At 40.4% G+C, this 24,544-nt stretch overlaps 1 protein-coding gene across 1 annotated transcript in view; it reads left to right on the top strand.

The window, feature by feature from the left end:
- LOC128636500 (RNA polymerase-associated protein CTR9 homolog) overlaps positions 1-24,544 on the top strand; it is a 741,649-nt gene that overhangs the window by 3,429 nt on the left and 713,676 nt on the right. The gene's annotated exons all lie outside the window — the stretch shown is intronic.

The following is a 24,544-nucleotide window of genomic DNA, read 5'->3' as shown; positions in this document are numbered from 1 at the left end:
TTGCTGTGTCCATGCAATCTTTTTAGTAAGAGTTATGGTGGCTTATATAAAAAAAAAAAACCAGTACAAAATTCTCCAGTGAGCGAGTGTAGGTGCCGGGTATATATGAAAAGTTGTATACATAGGCAAACCCTGGGGGATAAATAACAAACTGTGGAGGGTATCGCAGTGACAAATTTTGCTGTATCTGCAGCTGACAGGGAGGAACTCACTACTTACAGGAGTACAGGCACACCCGATCGACAGGGAAACTGCGACATCCAGCCGGTCCTGCTCCAAACAATCGAGGGACTGCTCCAGTACAGCCAGTAAGCGACCTCGGCGTTCTGTGCTTCCTACCTCCTCGAGGCTGCACAACTCAACACACCGGCACTTCCTGATGACGTGATAGCTGTCAATAGCGCTCCTTACTGCATTACCATCCTCCATACCGATACTTCCCCCAGGGCTGATACAACAACCCACGGCTGTATGGCAACGTAAGACAGAAGGGTTCCTTACCCTTCTCGATAAATAGAAAAAAGAAGTCCAAAATACTGCCACTTGGTATAGATAAAATGTCCAAACTTTATTAAGAATCCAAATCTTTAAAAACGCATGGAGATAACATCAAAGGCAGGGGGAGAGACGAAAAAGTCTTACATGTTTCGGCAAGGTATAGCCGTAATCATAGACATAAATTCATACAGGTGTCACACTTATTTACAAAGGTAAAATGTTCCCCATTGGTTAAAACATAACACACCCTTCCCTCCCTTGCAAGAGAACAAATAATTAACCATTTAAGCTACAGAAGTACATGACTATCATGGATAGAACAAATGGAAATACAAAATAAATACATTGAATAGTAATATATTCCTAATGGTCCTAATTGATGGAGAGCAAGTCTAAATAGTATAAGAAACAGAGCAAATGTGTGTTAATAAACAAAATAAATTAGAGAGCAACTTTATAATGACAACTGGGCTGGAATAGATTTATCCACGCTCTTAGTCAATATTGTTAGCAATATTATTCTAGTTTAAATCACACTTAAATACATATATACTTGCATATACTTAGCTACTCAATCTACCACAGAACCATATATAAGAACTCAAAATAAAGACCTCAAAAGGGGAGATGTTGAATAATGTTCACAAAACTATCACATCTATAGAGTAAAAAATGTGTGGAGTTCATTAAGCAGATACCCATTAAGAGGCAAATATTTATAGAGAGATCCCAAGAATATTAACTAGATTAAATGTATCAAGGCAAATTAAATACCTAAATTAAATGCAGAAAAAAGTAGTAAAGACACATCAGACGACATTACCAAAGAATGGGAACAAATGTAATAAACTCCTATTCCCAAAAATTGATAATGTCAATCATTTTCAGAGTTAAATCCATAAGGGGTTAATGTACACATCTTATTGATCCAGTACACTTCTTGTTTTGCAAGGATTGACCATTTGTCACCTCCCCTCGGGGGTCTTTTTATGGTCTCTATTGCATTCCATTCAAAGTTTCGCACATCACCCCAATGTGCAGTAATAAAATGTCTGGCCAGTTCTGAGCAATCTACCTTATTTTTGATATACCCCAAATGCTCACGTATCCTAGAGCGGACATCACGGCTAGTCATGCCAATGTATTGCAATTTGTGACTCGTACATCCAATTAGGTAGACCACAAAAGTAGTTGAACAATTGACACATCCCTTAGAATAACTTTCTCTAGTAACATAGGAGGTAAAACGCGGTCCTACTTTAATGACCTCACAGGCCTTACAGTTTTTTCCACACCTATAAGTTCCATTGTGCATTAACCAAGAGTTCTGATTTTTGGGAGACCGGAGTTGGCTTGGGGACACCATATTACCTAGTGTGAGGTTCCTTTTATACACAAATCTGCAACCATCTTTAATCACATCTTTCAAAAGATCATCCCCATATAATATGGGAAGATATTTCTTAATGATGTTGCAGATTTGGTAAAACTGCATGGAGTATTTGGTAATAAACATGGGTTTCTTATCAGCTAGACCTCTAGACTGTCTACTTTGGCTATTATATTTCAAGAGACTAGAGCGATCTATTTTATATGTATCCTCCAATGCTTCATTAATGACCCGGGTCGGATAGCCTCTATTCTCTAATTGTTTCCGTAGCGATAGAGACTCAGAACGGAAAGTATCATCATTTGAGCTGATTCTCCTAGTTCTAAGGAATTGACCTTTGGCAATCCCCCGAAAAACATGTCTGGGGTGTGAACTTAGTGAGTGCAATATGGAATTTCCTGTAATAGGTTTACGATAGATATTTGTTTCTATCCTCTTTGAACACATATTGAAACTCAGTTCCACATCCAAGAAATGTATTGTATACGGCTGCCACTCGTATGTGAATTGAATATCAGGAATACATGAATTAAGATACTCCACGAAGCCTTTGGCTTCATGTTCAGAGAAGGTACCAATGAAGATCAAATCGTCAATAAATCTCTTGTAGTACAATATTCTCTCAGAGTGGGGGTTCATATGTCCTAATACATACTTGTATTCAAGCCAGCCCATAAATAAGTTAGCATATGAGTGGGCAAATTTCGCCCCCATAGCTGTTCCTTTTAACTGGACATAATGAACCCCCTCAAAGAGAAAATAATTGTGCTCAAGGAGAAATTTTGTAGCCAAAATAATGAAGTTTTTTGTTTCATCTGAATAGTGTGTCAATAAATCCAAAAAGAATCTCAAAGCCTCCAGACCTAAGGTATGTGGTATCGACGTGTACAGGGCTACGACATCCACCGTTAGCCACGTCATACCTTCCACCACCTGCACAGTATCCACAAGGTTGAGTATATGAGTAGTATCACGTAGAAAACTAGGAAGGGACGTAACCAAAGGTTGCAGGATACAATCTATCCACTCAGATAGGTGTTCAAACAATGACCCAATTCCAGCAACGATAGGCTGCCCCTTAACATCCTCCAAACCCTTGTGGATCTTGGGCAGGTGGTGGAATATAGGTACCACAGGATCAGATATGTACAAAAATTCAAAAGTGTCTTGGTCAATAATATCATGATGTAAAGCATCATCAAGAATAGATCTCAATCTATTCTGATACAATCTAGTGGGATTGAAGCTTAATGCTTTGTATGAGGAAACATCACTTAACTGACGTATGGCTTCATTCACATACATATCCCTATCCATAACCACAATATTGCCGCCCTTGTCGGCCTGTTTGACCACTATTGACAAGTTATTTTGCAGGGATACAATTGCTTCTCTTTCTTGTCTACTTAAATTTGAGTGGTCAACAGCTGTGGTTCTGTCTAGGGCATGTAGGTCTTCAAGTACTCGTTTGTGGAAGCTCTCCAAGGCTTTACCCCTCGATTGCACAGGATAGAATTTAGACTTGTTTCTAAACTTAGGAGCCTGTGTGTGCACTAAATCAGAGTCATAACACTGTTCATTCTCCAAAGATTGTAACATAGTCAAATCACACATCTCATTAAAATTTAAAAGTGAAACATGGTTACTAGTCATATTCATTTCTTGATTATTGGAATCCTCTCTAGATACACCCTCATTTTTTAAATGTCTATGCAAAGTCAAATAGCGCACAAATTTGTTCAGATCTAAGATAGTTTGAAAAACATCAAATTTCCTGGTTGGGCAAAAGCCCAGACCAAGATTCAAAACTCTAGTTTCAGTATCACTCAGGCCATGGTGGGAGATGTTAATAACTAAATTATCCTTTATTTCTTGGTTATTCCTCTGAGGGAATATCTGTTTGCCCCTCTTGTATTGTTGGCTATATCTGTCCCTCCTCCTCCTTTTGTCTTTAGGGCTGACCGAAAAACCTGGTTGTTAGTTTGTGCCCCACTAGATGTACCTTGAACCTCTGGTGGTATAGCTCCATTTACTGTACTGCCCAACATGCCAGTGTTCTTAGGGATCGCTCCAGGGTGTATACATTCACCTTTACTAATAGGTAGACTATCACTTTGGTCATTAGTGTGTATTGTATTGGTGTTAGTTTGGCTATACTGGATCAAAGGTGTTTGTAAGAGTGTATTACTAGCTGTCACATTCAGACCTGCATTCATTTGAATATTATCTTTGCTCTTAACAGTAGGTTCAATTTCATTTTCAGAGTTTGAACCCTCATCGTAGGAGGTGGAAAAGTTGGAAAGGTAATCATCATCAGTACTTTCATTGACACTCTTAAAAGTGACCCTTTTTCCTCTATTCCTCCTTCTCCTCCTCCTACGATTGCTCCCAGTAACTGCTAACACACGGCTAGATTTAGAGTTGGGCGGTAGCCGTGAAAACCAGCGTTAGAGGCTCCTAACGCTGGTTTTTACCGCCCGCTGGTATTTGGAGTCAGTCAGGAAAGGGTCTAACGCTCACTTTGCAGCCGCGACTTTTCCATACCGCAGATCCCCCTACGCCATTTGCTTATCCTATCTTTTCAATGGGATCTTTCTAACGCCGGTATTTAGAGTCTTGGCTGAAGTGAGCGTTAGAAATCTAACGACAAAACTCCAGTCGCAGAAAAAAGTCAGTAGTTAAGAGCTTTCTGGGCTAACGCCGGTTTATAAAGCTCTTAACTACTGTGCTCTAAAGTACACTAACACCCATAAACTACCTATGTACCCCTAAACCGAGGTCCCCCCACATCGCCGCCACTCTATTAAAATTTTTTAACCCCTAATCTGCCGCTCCGTACACCGCCGCAACCTATGTTATCCCTATGAACCCCTAATCTGCTGCCCCTAACACCGCCGACCCCTATATTATATTTATTAACCCCTAATATGCCGCCCCCAACGTCGCCGCTACCTACCTACAATTATTAACCCCTAATCTGCCGACCGGACCGCACCGCTACTATAATAAATGTATTAACCCCTAATCCGCCTCACTCCCGCCTCAATAACCCTATAATAAATAGTATTAACCCCTAATCTGCTCTCCCTAACATCGCCGACACCTAACTTAAAGTATTAACCCCTAATCTGCCGACCGGAGCTCACCGCTACTCTAATAAATTTTTTAACCCCTAAAGCTAAGTCTAACCCTAACACTAACACCCCCCTAAGTTAAATATAATTTAAATCTAACGAAATAAATGAACTCTTATTAAATAAATTAATCCTATTTAAAGCTAAATACTTACCTGTAAAATAAACCCTAATATAGCTACAATATAAATAATAATTATATTGTAGCTATTTTAGGATTAATATTTATTTTACAGGCAACTTTGTATTTATTTTAACCAGGTACAATAGCTATTAAATAGTTAAGAACTATTTAATAGCTACCTAGTTAAAATAATTACAAAATTACCTGTAAAATAAATCCTAACCTAAGTTACAATTAAACCTAACACTACACTATCAATAAATTAATTAAATACAATACCTACAATTATCTACAATTAAACCTAACACTACACTATCAATAAATTAATTAAATACAATACCTATAAATAAATACAATTAAATAAACTAACTAAAGTACAAAAAATAACTAAGTTACAAAAAATAAAAAAATATTTACAAACATTAAAAAAATATTACAACAATTTTAAACTAATTACACCTACTCTAAGCCCCCTAATAAAATAACAAAGCCCCCCAAAATAAAAAAATTCCCTACCCTATTCTAAAATTAAAATAGAAAAGCTCTTTTACCTTACCAGCCCTGAAAAGGGCCCTTTGCGGGGCATGCCCCAAAGAATTCAGCTCTTTTGCCTTTAAAAAAAAAATATACAATACCCCCCCCAACATTACAACCCACATACCCCTAATCTAACCCAAACCCCCCTTAAATAAACCTAACACTAAGCCCCTGAAGATCTTCCTACCTTATCTTCACCATGCCAGGTTCACCGATCCAAGCCTCCGAAATCTTCATCCAAGCCCAAGCGGGGGCTGGCGATCCATAATCCGTCTGAAGTCTTCTATCAAGCGGCGGCTGAAGAAATCCATCATCGGGCTGAAGTCTTGATCCAAGCGGGCGCTGAAGAAGTCCATCATCGGGATGAAGTCTTCTATGAAGCGGCATCTTCAATCTTCTTTCTTCCGGAGCCATCATCTTCCAGCCGACGCGGATCCATCCTCTTCTACCGACGCCTACTCGCCAAATGACGGTTCCTTTAAATGACGTCATCCAAGATGGCTTCCGTCGAATTCCGATTGGCTGATAGGATTCTATCAGCCAATCGGAATTAAGGTAGGAAAATTCTGATTGGCTGATGGAATCAGCCAATCAGATTCAAGTTCAATCCGATTGGCTGATCGGATCAGCCAATAGAATGCGAGCTCAATCTGATTGGCTGATCGGATCAGCCAATCGGATTGAACTTGAATCTGATTGGCTGATTCCATCAGCCAATCAGAATTTTCCTACCTTAATTCCGATTGGCTGATAGAATCCTATCAGCCAATCGGAATTCGACGGACGCCATCTTGGATGACGTCATTTAAAGGAACCGTCATTTGGCGAGTAGGCGTCGGTAGAAGAGGATGGATCCGCGTCGGCTGGAAGATGATGGCTCCGGAAGAAAGAAGATTGAAGATGCCGCTTCATATAAGACTTCATCCCGATGATGGACTTCTTCAGCGCCCACTTGGATCAAGACTTCAGCCCGATGATGGATTTCTTCAGCCGCCGCTTGATAGAAGACTTCAGACGGATTATGGATCGCCAGCCCCCGCTTGGGCTTGGATGAAGATTTTGGAGGCTTGGATCAAGACTTCGGAGGACGGATCGGTGAACCTGGCATGGTGAAGATAAGGTAGGAAGATCTTCAGGGGCTTAGTGTTAGGTTTATTTAAGGGGGGTTTGGGTTAGATTAGGGGTATGTGGGTGGTGGGTTGTAATGTTGGGGGGGGGGTATTGTATGTTTTTTTTTTACAGGCAAAAGAGCTGAATTCTTTGGGGCATGCCCCGGAAAGGGCCCTTTTCAGGGCTGGTAAGGTAAAAGAGCTTTTCTATTTTAATTTTAGAATAGGGTAGGGCATTTTTTTATTTTGGGGGTCTTTGTTATTTTATTAGGGGGCTTAGAGTAGGTGTAATTAGTTTAAAATTGTTGTAATATTTTTCTAATGTTTGTAAATATTTTTTTATTTTTTGTAACTTAGTTCTTTTTTATTTTTTGTACTTTAGTTAGTTTATTTAATTGTATTTATTTGTAGGTATTGTATTTAATTAATTTATTGATAGTGTAGTGTTAGGTTTAATTGTAGATCATTGTAGGTATTGTATTTAATTAATTTATTGATAGTGTAGTGTTAGGTTTAATTGTAACTTAGGTTAGGATTTATTTTACAGATAATTTTTTAATTATTTTAACTATTTTAGCTATTAAATAGTTATTAACTATTTAATAGCTATTGTACCTGGTTAAAATAAATACAAAGTTGCCTGTAAAATAAATATTAATCCTAAAATAGCTACAATATAATTATAATTTATATTGTAGCTATATTAGGGTTTATTTTACAGGTAAGTATTTAGCTTTAAATAGGAATAATTTATTTAATAAGAGTTAATTTATTTCGTTAGATTTAAATTATATTTAACTTAGGGGGGTGTTAGTGTTAGGTTTAGACTTAGCTTTAGGGGTTAATACATTTATTAGAGTAGCGGCGAGCTCCGGTCTGCAGATTAGGGGTTAATAAGTGTAGGTAGGTAGCGGCGACGTTGGGGGCGGCATATTAGGGGTTAATAAATATAATATAGGGGTCGGCGGTGTTAGGGGCAGCAGATTAGGGGTACATAGGGATAACGTAGGTTGCGGCGGTGTACGGAGCGGCAGATTAGGGGTTAATAATAATATGCAGGGGTCAGCGATAGCGGGGTCGGCAGATTAGAGGTTAATAAATGTAAGGTTAGGGGTGTTTAGACTCGGGGTACATGTTAGGGTGTTAGGTGCAGACTTAGGAAGTGTTTCCCCATAGGAAACAATGTAGCTGCGTTAGGAGCTGAACGCTGCTTTTTTGCAGGTGTTAGGTTTTTTTTCATCTCAAACATCCCCATTGTTTCCTATGGGGAAATCGTGCACGAGCACGTTTTTGAAGCTGGCCGCGTCCGTAAGCAACGCTGGTATCGAGAGTTGCAGTTGCGGTAAATATGCTCTACGCTCCCTTTTTTGGAGCCTAACGCAGCCCTTCTGTGAACTCTAAATACCAGCGGTATTTAAAAGGTGCGGGAGAAAAAAAGCCAGCGTAGCTAACGCACCCCTTTGGCCGCAGAACTCTAAATCTAGCCGACAGTATCTTTGCCATCACCATCCTCATTATCACAATTAAACCAAGATGGCCTGCGTCTATGCATTTTTTGCCAAATAAAAATTTGACCAGTAGAATAGTCTTTCTGGTCCCTAAGAAATTTTACATGTTTAACTTGTATAATATCTTTTTTTAGGGTTTCTATAGCATCCTGTAGCATTTTATCAAACTCACCATACCCTTCACTAAGCTGATGCTTGTTAAGTTCAGCTTGTAAAGAAACAATTTCATTTCTAACAGCATATAATTGGTCAGTTTTATACTTAACAAGCATAAGCATGAGGCGTATGGAACATTCAGAAAGGATGCTATTCCACTCACGTATAAATTCAGGGTCACATCCTTCAAATGTGGGAAACTTTTTTACCCTTAGACCACAGGGAATCATATTTAGGGACACATATTTGTTCATTATCCAAGTATCAAGCTTAAGTCTCAATTCTTTGGTACGTAACTGTTCCATATTAAAAAACAGATCACTCAGTTTAGTGTTAGCAATGTCCAGTGTAAAAAACTCCTCCAATTCAAGACCAGCCAAATCCAAGTCATTAACTGCTGCAAGCGAAAAATAGTTAATTTGTTCCCTCGGTACCTCTATGTCAATAATATAATAATAAGTTTTGAGTTCAATAATCCAGCCTAAGCACTGCTTCACAATCAATACTGGGGAAAGGAGAAAAGTTCCACAAAAAAAAAAAAAAAAACAGTACAAAGTTCTCCAGTGAGCGAGTGTAGGTGCCGGTATATATGAAAAGTTGTATACATAGGCAAACCCTGGGGGATAAATAACAAACTGTTAAGGGTATCGCAGTGACAAATGGTGCTGTATCTGAAGCTGACAGGGAGGAACTCACTACTTACAGGAGTACAGGCACACTCGATCGACGGGGAGACTGCGGCATCCAGCCGGTCCTGCTCCAAACAATCGAGGGACTGCTCCAGTACAGCCAGTAAGCGACCTCGGCGTTCTGTGCTTCCTACCTCCTCGAGGCTGCACAACTCAACACACCGGCACTTCCTGATGACGTGATAGCTGTCAGTAGCGCTCCTTACTGCATTACCATCCTCCATTCCGATACTTCCCCCAGGGCTGATACAACAACCCACGGCTGTATGGCAACGTAAGACAGAAGGGCTCCTTACCCTTCTCGATAAATAGAAAAAAGAAGTCCAAAATACTGCCACTTGGTATAGATAAAATGTCCAAACTTTATTAAGAATCCAAATCTTTAAAAACGCATGGAGATAACATCAAAGGCAGGGGGAGAGACGAAAAAGTCTTACATGTTTCGGCAAGGTATAGCCGTAATCATAGACATAAATTCATACAGGTGTCACACTTATTTACAAAGGTAAAATGTTCCCCATTGGTTAAAACATAACACACCCTTCCCCTTCCCTCCCTTGCAAGAGAACAAATAATTAACCATTTAAGCTACAGAAGTACATGACTATCATGGATAGAACAAATGGAAATACAAAATAAATACATTGAATAGTAATATGTTCCTAATGGTCCTAATTGATGGAGAGCAAGTCTAAATAGTATAAGAAACAGAGCAAATGTGTGTTAATAAACAAAATAAATTAGAAAGCAACGTTATAATGACAACTGGGCTGGAATAGATTTATCCACGCTCTTAGTCAATATTGTTAGCAATATTATTCTAGTTTAAATCACACTTAAATGCATAAAGCCTCTGAATACTTGCATATACTTAGCTACTCAATCTACCACAGAACCATATATAAGAACTCAAAATAAAGACCTCAAAAGGGGAGATGTTGAATAATGTTCACAAAACTATCACATCTATAGAGTAAAAAATGTGTGAAGTTAATTAAGCAGATACCCATTAAGAGGCAAATATTTATAGAGAGATCCCAAGAATATTAACTAGATTAAATGTATCAAGGCAAATTAAATACCAAAACCAAAGGAATATTAACATTGATGTACAGGGCTTAGTAGTGATCCTAAATAAAATGCAGAAAAAAGTAGTAAAGACACATCAGACGACATTACCAAAGAATGGGAACAAATGTAATAAACTCCTATTGATGTTGATGTTATCTCCATGCATTTTTAAAGATTTGGACATTTTATCTATACCAAGTGGCAGTATTTTGGACTTCTTATGGTTGCTTATAGCAGTTAGAAGGCGGCGAGGTGGTCCTTGCTTTATTTCTAACATTTATGCTACCCCTTTGATAGAAAACCAGGGTTGGTTACTCAGTTTTTTTCTTTTTCTACAGGTCCTTGACAGATGTTGGTGAATTAGTCACACCTAAGAAGCTGTTCCTGCCCTGCAGCTGGATTCACAGGTAAGTGCTCTTGCTTTCTAGGTTCTGAGGGCAGCACTCTAGAGGTTAATCCTCTGTGGATCTTTAAATGGGACTCAATTTATTCCTGTGTAGGGGAATTTATTTTTGGGCAGTTATTTATTGCAGGCACTGCATCATGTGGAACATTTTTTATTGAGGATTTATGGGTTAATATTTTACCATATATGTTGAGGCTTGAGTGGGCTGGACGGTTCAGGGGATTTTATAATAATCCCTGATGGGAGTTTGTTTGGACAGTAACGGTTAGACATGTTCAGGGTTTAAAAAAATTCTGACTGTAATTTTTACATAGCGCTTAGGGATTGCGCGCCTTACAACTGTGGGTGTAGTTAATTTCTTTTCCTTTGCGGTCACGTGACTTCCAGCTCTTCCGCCTTTGTATCTCATAGCAGCTTGAAGAGCGGAGTTCCTTCTTGCTTGTTAGCTGCTTCTAGAGTCATAAGAAGTCTTTGTTTGGTGTTGTTGGGAAGCTTAGTTTCTCTATGCCCTTACTTTCATCTAATCCGGTCGCTAGTGGGAGCTCCTGGTTCCGCTGTGGTGAGCTATCTCAGTCAGACTGAGGTTAAAGAGATTACTTATTTTTTCAAATTCCTATAGTCCTTGGGGGTATATGAATGTAATTTACTCTCCTGCCATTTTATTATTCTTTTGTGGGAATTATTGCTCTTGCTAAGATGGACTTAGAACAAAATTCAGAAATTCATTTTGTAAAATGTTTGCTTTGTTTGGAGGCTCAGATAGTTCCTCCTATACAATTTTGTTCCACATGTTTGAATAAAATTTTACAGTTTAAAGTCAAGATTTCCCCTTCTGAGTCTGTCTCTCAGGATAATGTTGTCCATTCCAAGCCTCATATTTCTCGTTAAACGTCCCTATCTGTTTAACATGAGTTCCTCTCAACCTGGGGCTGTCTATTTACCAGGAGATTTTGCTGCACAGATAACATCCGCTGTTTCAGCAGCTTTATCAGCCTGTCCTGTTGCTGGTAAGAGAAAGAGTAAATCCAAAAATAATGCTTTTAGCAAAGGTTCTGACTCCACTAAGGCTGTGTTAGTCGGTCTTCCTCAATTATCTGATGAGGATGATACCTCAGTGGCTTCTGAGGGAGAGATATCAGATTCTGAGACTGAAGTGACCAATTTGGCAGATTCAGAGGAGGTTAATTTTAAAATAAAATTAGAACACCTATGGGCTCTCCATCCAGAGGTTTTCCCAATGATAAGCCTCAGGTGGGGGGTTCCGGAGTTGGATCTGATGGGGTCTCGTCAAAACGCCAAGCTTCCAAGGTACGGTTCAAGGTCAAGAGATCCTCAAGCCTTTCTGATAGACGCTCTGGCGGTTCCTTGGATCTGCAATCTAGCATACCTGTCTCTTCTGTTTGCTCTCCTTCCATGAGTGATTGCTCGTACCAAGCAGGAGAGAGCACCGCCTGTGATTCTAATAGCTCCTGCATGGCCTCGCAGGAACTGGTCACGGATCTAGTGAAGATGTCATCTCTTCCACCTTGGAGGTTACCTCTGAGAAAGGACCTTCTAATTCAGGGTCCCTTCCTTTATCCAAATCTAGATTCTCTGAAGCTGACTGCGTGGGTATTGAACGCCTTATTTTGGCTAGATGTGGCTTCTCTTAGACGGTCATTAATACCATGCTTCAGGCTCGTAAACCTGTTACTCGCAGAATTTACCATAAGGTATGGCATAAATACCTTTATTGATGTGATTTTAACGGTTTCTCTTGGAGCAGAGTAAGGGTTCCTCAAATTTTGGCGTTTCTTCAGGAAGACCTGGAGAAGGGTTTGTCAGTCAGTACTCTGAAGGGTCAGATTTCTGCGCTCTCTATTCTTTTGCACAAACGTCTGGCAGATCTGCCAGATGTTCAATCTTTTGTTCAGGCCCTTGTTGGAATCAGGCCAATGTTTAAACCCGTTGCTCCTCCTTGGAGCTTTAATCTTGTTCATAAAGTTTTACAGCAGGCTCCGTTTGAGCCGATGCCTTCTGTTGATATTAAATTACTATCTTGGAAGGTTTTGTTGATATTGCTATTTCTTCTGCTCGCACAACTTCCGAATTTTCGGCTCTGCAATGTGATTCCTCTTACCTTACTTTTCATGCTGATAAGGCGGTCCTCTGTACTAAGCTGGGATTTTTTCCTAAGGTTGTTCCTTTTTGTCCAAATCCTTCACAGAAGGAATGTATTTTGCATAACTTGGATGTGGTGCATGCTCTTAAATTATAGCTTCAAGCGACTAAGGATTTTCGGCAGACTTCTGCCCTGTTTGTTATTTTCTCTGGTAATCCTAAGGATCAGAAGGCCACTTCTTCGACTCTTTCTCTCTGGTTGAAAAAGTGTTATCCGTTTAGCTTATGAGACAACTGGACATCAGCCTCCTGAGAGAATTACGGCTCATTCCACTAGAGCTGTCTCCTCTTCCTGGGCTTTCAAAAATTAAGCTTCATACCTTTTCTAAATTCTACAAATTTGATACTTTTGCCTCGGCTGAGGCTTCTTTTGGGAGAAAATTTCTTCGAGCGGTGGTGCCTTTGGTTTAGATCCACCTGTCTTGCTTTCCCTTCCTTTTCATTCTGTGTCCTCTAGCTTGGGTATTGATTCCCACTAGTGATTTGAATGAACCGTGTACTCTCCATGCCATAGGAAAGAAAACAAAATTTATGCTTACCTGATAAATTTATTTATTTCCAGGCGTGGAGAGTCCACAACCCGCCCTTATTTCCATTTCCATCTCCTATATTCCCTGAGCCTGGGGACTTGACTAATAATACTTTTACATCAGGGATTTATTTTTTATTATGGGCAGTTTATATTAATGATATATTTTTGAGCAGGGCACTGTGCACTTTAGCTGACAGATCTGGTTATCAGGATCATTATCAGCTTGGGGAAGACTTTCAGGGCATTTATAACTCAAGGGGAAGAACTTTTGAATATTTACTTTTATTCATTATTTAATCATTAGCTTTTAATGGTTGCTTTGATTGTTAGGCACCATTGTTAAAATTTTTAACAACGCCACAGCTTTTCTTTGCGCGGTCTCCATGTCTCCTGCGATCACATGATGCTATGTGGTTTGCCTCACACAAGAAGTTAGCTTCCATTCCTTAGTGTTTATTTACGGGTGATCAGCAGTAGTTTTTTGGGGAGTTAATCTGCTTGCTTATCCGAAAAGCGGGAGAAGCAGCTAAGCCTTCGGTCTGATAGCGAAAGTAATCCTACGACCGAAAGTTTTGTTGAATTTTTCTGGACGTGTATGTGGTTCCAGTCTGTGGAGGTTGGGTAAGAAACTCCAGTCACTGCAAAAGCGTATATATGGTGCCAGTATTCTTTTTCATTAAAGATGTAGTGTATTAAATTTATTAAATAATTTTTTTCTGAATATGGAGAACAGAGTGGATTTGGAGAAAGATATTATTTTACCATATGGAGATAAATGTTTATTCTGTCAGGAAGTTATTGTAGTTTATCCTGATTTGTTCTTCCTGTTTGTCTTATATGCTTCAGTTAAAGTTTACGAAATTAAAGTTAAAATCTTTGTCTGCTGCTTCTAAAAAATTTAACCCCTCAAAACCCTGTACCTCTCAGGACTCTTCTGCCCTTGACATGCTTCCACTTTCTCCTCAGTCCCCATCCCTAGTAGTTGCACCGGCAGTGCCCTGTGGCTCAGCTCACTCTCTTTCTGGAGAATTTTTTGTGCACTGAGCTTCTTACCTATAGCAGGTAAGAGGAAGAGAAAGACTAAAAAGGTTTCCTCTGTATAATATCTTAAAATGACAATACTGCGTTAGTCAATTTATCTCTGACTAAGGGGAAGGAAGATGACCATTCCTCAGCAGCTTCTGAGGGTGAGATCTTTGATACTGACTCTGCTTTAGACAATCCAGTAGAGGCTGAGGAGGTTAATTTTAAGTTCAAGCTTGAACACCTTTGTCTACTACTTAAGGAGGTTTTGGCTACTTTTGACATTCTGGAGTCCAAACCTTTGAAAACTCCTAAGATTTCAAAACTAAACAGAGTTTATGATACTAAGTCCAAGTTTCTGGAAGTTTTCCCAGTTCCTGATCGTATGTCTTACATCATCACTAAGGAATGGGAGAAGCCGGGGATTACTTTTTCTCCTCCTAATTTTAAGAGAATGTTTCCAGTCTCTGACTCTGTTCTGGAGTTATGGAATACTGTTCCTAATGTGGATGGAGCTATTTCCACTCTGGCTAAGAGAACTACTTTCCCTCTGGAGGATAGTACTGCTTTCAAGGACCCATGGATAGAAAATTAGAGGGGTACCATACACCACGCAAGGTGTTTATTATAAACAGAAAGAAAGAGAAAACATTGGCCTCATATTACAGTATTACCATAAGAGGAAGAAAAATAAGTCTAGAAAACTAAGCCGATAATTTTTTGATCCCATTTAGTACAACTAAAAATAAAAACTTGATATTCGTTTAAGAAAAATCAATACTTTCCCATTCCCGTCTTCCCAAGAGCTGGAACCTAAGATTTATTTTTTCATGCTTGTTGGAATAAAATGAAATCCCATGGAAAAACATTTGTACTACGAAACTAAGAAAAAAAAACAAAAAAAAAAAAAAACTGAAAACTGAAAAAAGAAGAGTTTTTCTTCAACTCAGTCTTCTTTGGCAATGTAATATCTTTTATGTTGTGATTTAACAATTGCTAACCACTCAGTCTCACAATAGAGGCGGGCTCAGTATGCTGTTAGAGAACCCTAATATGATCATAGATCTGAGGGTTAACACAATGGATACAGAAACACAGAACAATACACCACAGGTTAATAAGGTAAATAGCAAGTCTGTCTTTAGTTCGTATTACTCATTAGAATATTAAGCTGAATTTTAAATATGGCAGAGCAGCGCGGACATGCAATGCTAGGCAAAAGCAGTTACGAAGCAGTTTATGCAACAGCAAAGCTTGAGAGTGGATTATCAGATGCAAGCAGATCATATAGACATAGAGTAAGGAATAGATAATGTGTACCTGATAGTTGGAAGTTACTGGCTGTTAAGATGGTACCTTTGGCAGCTCTGGTTAATCCTTGTCCCAGGAGTGGTAAGAGGATTCATCAGGCTCCATCTTTTAAATTGGCAAGATGTCACATGGACTCTCTGTTGTATCTTCTTCGCTCTCATGGGTGGAAGATAAACCTGGACAAGAGTTCTCTAATTCCAAATACCATGGTCTGTTTTCTGGGGACAATCATAGATTTGGTCTCCATGAAGATCTTCCTAAAAAAATTTGAGTCAATTTGAGAAAATCCAAATTTCTCCTGTCAAGACTATCAACAATCAAGAAAAAAAAGAGAGGCCTTCTTAAACTGTGTCAGGGATCTATCTTCTCTAGGAGTGATCACTCGTGTTACTCTAACAGAGCAGGGTCTAGGATTCTATTCCAACCTATTTTTGGTTCCCTAAAAGGAGGGAACCTTTTCGACCCCTTCTAGACCTGAAGTGCCTTAACAAGTTTCTCAGGGTTCCGTCCTTCAAAATGGAGACCGTTCGCTCTGTTCTCTCCTTAGTTCAAGAAGGTCAGTACATGACCACCATCGATCTGAAGGACGCTTACCTCCGCGTTCCTATTTACCTTTCGGTCTAGCCACAGCCCCACAAAACTTTACAAAGGTTCTGGGGGCTCTTCTGGCAGTAGCAAGATCTCAAGGAATTGCAATGGCTCCATACCTGGACGATATCTTGGTTCAGGTGCCATCTTTTTAATTAGCAAAATCCCATACAGATTCTCTGCTCTCACAGGTGGAAGGTGAATCTGGAAAAGAGTTCCTTGGTGCCAAATACCAGGGTATGTTTTTTGAGGACGATCATAGACTTTATGTCCATGAAGATTTTCTTTATGGAAGTCAGAAAATCCAAACTTCTTGCTGCCTGTCTTTCTCTTTAGCCATCTGTCTATCTATCGGTGGCGCAGTGTATGGATGTAATTAGTCTAATGGTGGCTTCAATGGACATTATTCCTTTTGCTCGATTCCATCTGAGACCTCCACAGTTATGTATGCTCAGACAATGGAACGGAGACCACTCGGACCTCTCACAGAGGATAGTCCTAGACAACCTGACAAGAGACTCTCTGTCCTGGTGGCCTTTCCAGCTGGGGTGCAGTTTTGGGTCCATTAAGAGCTCAAGGATACTGGACTCAGTCGGAGTCTGTTCTTCCAATAAATATCTTGGAGTTGAGAGCAATCTTCAACGCTCTGATAGCTTGGCCCCAACTGAGTTCGGTCCGGTTTATCAGATTTCAATCGGACAACATCACTTTGGTGGCCTACATCAACCATTAGGTGGCCTACATCACCAAGGAGCTCCTTAGCGATGAAGAAAGTGACTTGCGTCCTTCACAACTGTCACGTTTCTGGTATACAAATCCCAGGTATGGACAACTGGGAGGCAGATAACCTGAGCAGACAGACGTTTGACCCAGGGAAGTGGGCTCTTCATCCAGAGGTGTTCTCTATGATAACTCTCAAATGGGGAGTTCCGGAGCTGGACATGATGGTGTCTCATCTAAACGCCAAGCTTCCCAGATACGGATCCAGATCAACAGATCCGCAAGCAGTCCTTGTGGATGCTCTAGCGGTTCCGTGGTAGTTCGGTCTGATTTACTGGTTTCCCCTTTTGCTCTTCTTCCTCTGTGATAGCCTTTATCAAACAGGAGCAGGCTTCAGTGATTCTAATTGCTCCAGCATAGCCTCGCAGAATTTGGTTTGCGGACTTGGTGAGGATGTCGTCCTCTCCGTGGAAAGTACCACTGAGGAAGGACTTTCTACTTCAGGGTCTTTTTCTTCATCCAAATCTAGATTTTCTGAAGCTGACTGCATTGAGATTGAGCACCTAGTCTTGAAAAGGTTATTGACACCTTGATCCAGGCTCCTAAGCCGGTGACTCGCAAGATATATCATAAGGTTTGGCACACATACCTTTACTGGTGCGAATCTAGGGGTTTCCCTTGGAGTAAAGTGAGGGTTTCCCGCATTCTGTCCTTTCTCCAGAAGGGTCTGGAGAATGGATTGATCAGTCAGTTCTCTGCCCTTTAAGGTCTGTTACATAAACATTTCACTGACTTACCAGATGTTCAGTCATTTGTTCAGGCCCTGGTCAGAATCAGGCCTGTGTTTAAGCCTGTTGCTGCTCCATGGAACCTTAATCTTGTTCTTAGGATTCTGCAGCAGGCTCCGTTTGAGCCTATGCACTCTGTTGATATTAATTTATTGTCTTGGAAAGTTTTGTTTTTACTAGCCATTTCTTCTGCTCTTAGAGTCTCAAAGCTTTGGGCTCTACAGTGTGACCCCCCTTATCTTATTTTCTACGCAGATAAGACAGTCCTTCATACCAAATTGGGATTTCTTTCTAAGGTGGTTTTGGACCGCAATATCAATCATGAAATTGTCGTTCCTTCGTTCTATCCTAATCCTTCTCAGAAAGAATGTCTATTTAACAACTTGGATATAGTTCATGCTTTAGAATTCTATCTGCAGGCTACTAAATATTTTTGGCAATCTTCTACCCTTTTTTGTTGTTTTTTCTAGTAAATGTAAGGGCCAGAAGGCCACTTCAACTACTCTTTCATTTTGGTTGAGGAGTGTCATTCGGTTGGCCTATGAGACAGCTGGACAAATGCCTCCTGAGAGGATTACCGCTCATTCAGCTAGGGCTGTCTCTTCTGCCTGGGCTTTTAAAAACTAGGCTTCTGTGGAGCAATTTTGCAAGGCGGCCAGTTGGTCCTTCTTGCATACATTTTCCAAATTCAATGTTTTTGTCTCTGCTTAGGCTTCTTTTGGGAGCAAAGTTCTTCAAGCGTTGGTGTCTTCTGTTTAGGTCCGCCTGTCTTGTTTCCCCTCCCTTCCATTCTGTGTCCTCTAGCTTGGGTATTGGTTCCCACTAGTAATTAGAATGGATTTGTGGATTCTCCATTCCATTGGAAAAAAAAAAAAATTCATGCTTACCTGATAAATTATTTTCTTTCCTGGCATGGAGAGTCCACAACCCGCCCTTATTTAAATTTAAGATGGCTTTTTATATTATTTTGTCATTTTTACCAACTTCAGGCACCTCTATACCCTTTGTGTCCTCTTTCCATTGTCCTTTGGCTGAATGACTGGGGGATTGTGGGAAGTAAGAGGGACACTTGTAGCTTTGCTGGGGTGTTCTTTGCCTCCTCCTGGTGGCCAGGAGTTAAATTCTCACTAGTAATTAGAATGGATTTGTGGACTCTCCATGCCAGAAAGAAAATAATTTATCAGGTAAGCATACATTTTGTTATTAAATTTGCATTGTTCTCATGTTATTCTTTGTTGAAGAGATACCTAGATAGGTAGCGTGCACGTGCCTGGAGCACTACATGACAGGATATTGTGCTGCCATCTAGTGCTCTTGCTAATGTATAACATTGTTGCAAAACTGCTGCCATATAGTGCTGTAGACACGTGCATGTTCCTGAGCTTACATTCCACCCTTTCAACAAAGGATAACAAGAAAACAAAGAACATTTTCTAACAGAAGTAAATTGGAAAGTTATTTAAAATGGTATGTTCTGTCTGAATCATGAAGAGAAAAAAATGGGTTTTATGCCCCTTTAAATGTAGGTTATTTGCACTTTTAGTAGAAGCACCAATTAATAATTGTTTTCTTAAAGGGACATTAAACACTTAAAACATTTCATGCACCTCCCTATAATTATAGGGTGCTGCCATTTGGGATTTTAAGTTACATTGCAGGTATCTGAGGAAGAGTTGCTGCACATGTGCAAAGACATCAGCACTGGACTACAGTGAAAGCTAGATTTCAACATGGCCGCCCCATGACTAAAGGCAGGCAGAGAATAACTGCAATACTGTGCTTATATTTTTTTTTTTACTGTTTAAAGGGACACTAAACCCAAATTTTTTATTTCATGATTCAGATAGAGCAGGCAATTTTAAGCAACTTTCTAATTTACTCCTATTATCAATTGTTCTTAGTTATCTTGCTATCTTTATTTGAAAAAGCAGTAATGTAAGCTTAAGAGCCAGCCCGTTTCTCTTGTTAAGTGTATCCAGTCCACGGATCATCCATTACTTGTGGGATATTCTCCTTCCCAACAGGAAGTTGCAAGAGGATCACCCACAGCAGAGCTGCTATATAGCTCCTCCCCTAACTGCCATATCCAGTCATTCTCTTGCAACTCTCAACAAAGATGGACGTAGTAAGAGGAGAGTGGTGTATTATAGTTAGTTTCTTAACTTCAATCAAAAGTTTGTTATTTTTAAATGGTACCGGAGTGTACTGTTTGATCAAAGGCAGCATTAGAAGAAGAATCTGCCTGTGATTTCTATGATCTTAGCAGAAGTAACTAAGCTCCATTTCCCATTCTCACATATTCTGAGGAGTGAGGTAACTTCAGAGGGGGAATTGCGTGCAGGTTTTCCTGCAATAAGGTATGTGCAGTTAACATATTTCTAGGGATGGAATTCGCTAGAAAAATGCTGCTGATACCGGATTAATGTAAGTTAAGCCTAAATGCAGTGATTTAATAGCGACTGGTATCAGGCTTATTAACAGAGATACATACTCTTATAAAAGTGTAATATAAAACGTTTGCTGGCATGTTAATCGTTTTTATATATGCTTTGGTGATAAAACTTATTGGGGCCTAGTTTTTTTCCACATGGCTGGCTTTATTTTCTCTTGTTAAGTGTATCCAGTCCACGGATCATCGATTACTTATGGGATATTAACTCCTCCCCAACAGGAAGTGCAAGAGGATTCACCCAGCAGAGCTGCTATATAGCTCCTCCCCTAACTGCCATTACCAGTCATTCTCTTGCACCCAACGACTGGATAGGATGTGTGAGAGGACTATGGTGATTATATTTAGTTTTATACCTTCAATCAAAAGTTTGTTATTTTATAATAGCACCGGAGTGTGTTATTCCTTCTCTGGTAGAATTTGAAGAAGAATCTACCTGAGTTTTTACTATGATTTTAGCCGGCGTAGTTAAGATCATATTGCTGTTTCTCGGCCATCTGAGGAGAGGTAAACTTCAGATCAGGGGACAGCGGGCAGATTAATCTGCAAAGAGGTATGTAGCAGCTTATTATTTTCTGACAATGGAATTGATGAGAAAATTCTGCCATACCGATATAATGTAAACTCAGCCTTAAATGCAGTAGCAGCAACTGGTATCAGGCTGTCATGTATGTATATTTTACACTTCAATATTCTGGGGAATGGCACTTCACTGGAATTATACTGTGTGCATAAGACTTTAGCCTAATTTGCAGGGACTGGCAACAGGCTCTTTAATAACACTTAATTTATGTTAAACGTTTTTTGCTGGCATGTAAAATCGTTTCATTTTCTGAGGTACTGGGTGAATAAAATGTTTTGGGCATTATTTTTTCCACTTGGCAGTTGTTTTATTTAATTTATGACAGTTTACTGATCTCTCTCACTGTTGTGTGTGAGGGGGAGGTCAAAAAATTCAGTCAGAAGCTCATTGTATTTCCTGCATGATCCGGTTCATCTCTACAGAACTCAGGGGTCTTCAAAACTTGTTTTGAGGGAGGTAATCATTCACAGCAGAGCTGTGAGATTGTAGTTGACTGTGATAAAAAACGTTTATTTCTGTAACTTTTTTTTTTCTGCTATCAGGGTTAGTTATCCTTTGCTAATGGGAACAAGCCTTTGCTAAAATTGTGTTTTTTTTTTTTTACAAAGATTTGATGCTATAACCTTTCAGTTTATTAACTTTCAACTGTCATAACTCTTTCTGTGCTTCTTATAGGCACAGTACGTTTTCATATTATAGTAAATTACTTGAAAAGTATTTCCAAGTTGCTAGTTTATTTGCTAGTGTGTTAAACATGTCTGATTCAGAGGAAGACATCTGTGCTATATGTGCTAATGCCAAAGTGGAGCCCAATAGAAATTTATGTACTAACTGTATTGATGCTACTTTAAATAAAAGTCAATCTGTACAAATTGAACACATTTCACCAAACAACGAGGGGAGAGTTATGCCGACTAACTCGCCTCACGTGTCAGTACCTGCATCTCCCGCTCGGGGGGTGCGTGATATTGTGGCGCCGAGTACATCTGGGCGGCCATTACAAATCACATTACAGGATATGGCTACTGTTATGACTGAAGTTTTGGCTAAATTACCAGAACTAAGAGGTAAGCGTGATCACTCTGGGGTGAGAACAGAGTGCGCTGATAATGTTAGGGCCATGTCAGATACTGCGTCACAACTTGCAGAACATGAGGACGGAGAGCTTCATTCTGCGGCTGACGGTTCTGATCCAAACAGATTGGATTAAGATATTTCAAATTTTAAATTTAAGCTGGAAAACCTCTGTGTATTACTAGGGGAGGTGTTAGCAGCTCTGAATGATTGTAACACAGTTGCAATACCAGAAAAAATGTGTAGGTTGGATAAATATTTTGCGGTACCGTCGAGTACTGACGTTTTTCCTATACCTAAGAGACTTACTGAAATTGTTACTAAGGAGTGGGATAGACCCGGTGTGCCGTTCTCACCCCCTCCGATATTTAGAAAGATGTTTCCAATAGACACCACCACACGGGACTTATGGCAAACGATCCCTAAGGTGGAGGGAGCAGTTTCTACTTTAGCTAAGCGTACCACTATCCCGGTGGAGGATAGCTGTGCCTTTTCTGATCCAATGGATAAAAAGTTAGAGGGTTACCTTAAGAAAATGTTTGTTCAACAAGGTTTTATATTGCAACCCCTTGCATGCATTGCGCCTGTCACGGCTGCAGCAGCATTTTGGTTTGAGTCTCTGGAAGGGACACTTGAATCAGCTCCATTAGATGAGATTACACACAGGCTTAAAGCTCTTAAGTTAGCTAACTCATTTATTTCAGATGCCGTAGTACATTTAACTAAGCTTACGGCTAAGAATTCCGGATTCGCCATTCAGGCGCGCAGAGCACTGTGGCTAAAATCCTGGTCAGCTGACGTTACTTCTAAGTCTAAATTACTTAATATACCTTTCAAAGGGCAGACCTTATTCGGGCCCGGATTGAAAGAAATTATCGCTGACATTACAGGAGGTAAAGGCCATGCCCTGCCTCAAGACAGAGCCAAACCTAAGGCTAGACAATCTAATTTTCGTTCCTTTCGGAATTTCAAAGCAGGAGCAGCATCAACTTCCTCTGCTCCAAAACAAGAAGGATCTGTTGCTCGCTACAGACAAGGCTGGAGACCTAACCAGTCCTGGAACAAGGGCAAGCAGGCCAGGAAACCTGCTGGTGCCCCTAAAACAGCATGAATTGAGGGCCCCCGATCCGGGAACGGATCTAGTGGGGGGCAGACTTTCTCTCTTCGCCCAGGCTTGGGCAAGAGATGTCCAGGATCCCTGGGCGCTAGAGATAATATCTCAGGGATACCTTCTGGACTTCAAATACTCTCCCCCAAGAGAGAGATTTCATCTGTCAAGGTTGTCAACAAACCAAATAAAGAAAGAGGCGTTTCTACGCTGCGTACAAGAGCTTTTATTAATGGGAGTAATCCATCCAGTTCCACGGTCGGAACAGGGACAAGGGTTTTACTCAAATCTGTTTGTGGTTCCCAAAAAAGAGGGAACTTTCAGGCCAATCCTGGATTTAAAGATCCTAAACAAATTCCTAAGAGTTCCATCGTTCAAAATGGAGACTATTCGGACAATTTTACCCATGATCCAAAAGGGTCAGTACATGACCACAGTGGATTTAAAGGATGCTTACCTTCACATACCGATTCACAAAGATCATTACCGGTATCTAAGGTTTGCCTTTCTAGACAGGCATTACCAGTTTGTAGCTCTTCAATTCGGATTGGCTACGGCTCCGAGAATCTTCACAAAGGTTCTGGGTGCTCTTCTGGCGGTACTAAGACCGCGAGGAATTGCGGTAGCTCCGTACCTAGACGACATTCTGATACAAGCTTCAAGCTTTCAAACTGCCAAGTCTCATACAGAGTTAGTACTGGCATTTCTAAGGTCGCATGGATGGAAGGTGAACGAAAAGAAGAGTTCTCTCTTTCCACTCACAAGAGTTCCCTTCTTGGGGACTCTTATAGATTCTGTAGAAATGAAGATTTACCTGACAGAAGACAGGTTAACAAAGCTTCAAAATGCATGCCGTGTCCTTCATTCCATTCAACACCCGTCAGTAGCTCAATGCATGGAGGTGATCGGCTTAATGGTAGCAGCAATGGACATAGTACCCTTTGCACGCCTACATCTCAGACCGCTGCAATTGTGCATGCTAAGTCAGTGGAATGGGGATTACTCAGACTTGTCCCCTACTCTGAATCTGGATCAAGAGACCAGAAATTCTCTTCTATGGTGGCTTTCTCGGCCACATCTGTCCAGGGGGATGCCATTCAGCAGGCCGGACTGGACAATTGTAACAACAGACGCCAGCCTACTAGGTTGGGGCGCTGTCTGGAATTCTCTGAAGGCTCAGGGACAATGGAATCAGGAGGAGAGTCTCCTACCAATAAACATTCTGGAATTGAGAGCAGTTCTCAATGCCCTTCTGGCTTGGCCCCAGTTAACAACTCGGGGGTTCATCAGGTTTCAGTCGGACAACATCACGACTGTAGCTTACATCAACCATCAGGGAGGGACAAGAAGCTCCCTAGCAATGATGGAAGTATCAAAGATAATTCGCTGGGCAGAGTCTCACTCTTGCCACCTGTCAGCAATCCACATCCCGGGAGTGGAGAACTAGGAGGCGGATTTCTTAAGTCGTCAGACTTTTCATCCGGGGGAGTGGGAACTTCATCCGGAGGTCTTTGCCCAAATACTTCAACGTTGGGGCAAACCAGAGATAGATCTCATGGCGTCTCGACAGAACGCCAAGCTTCCTC

Source organism: Bombina bombina, chromosome 7 (assembly GCF_027579735.1).
Source record: "Bombina bombina isolate aBomBom1 chromosome 7, aBomBom1.pri, whole genome shotgun sequence".
Classification (NCBI taxonomy): Eukaryota; Metazoa; Chordata; class Amphibia; order Anura; family Bombinatoridae; genus Bombina; species Bombina bombina.
The sequence above is the reverse complement of the archived record's forward strand: the minus strand, read 5'-3'. Positions and strand labels throughout refer to the sequence as shown.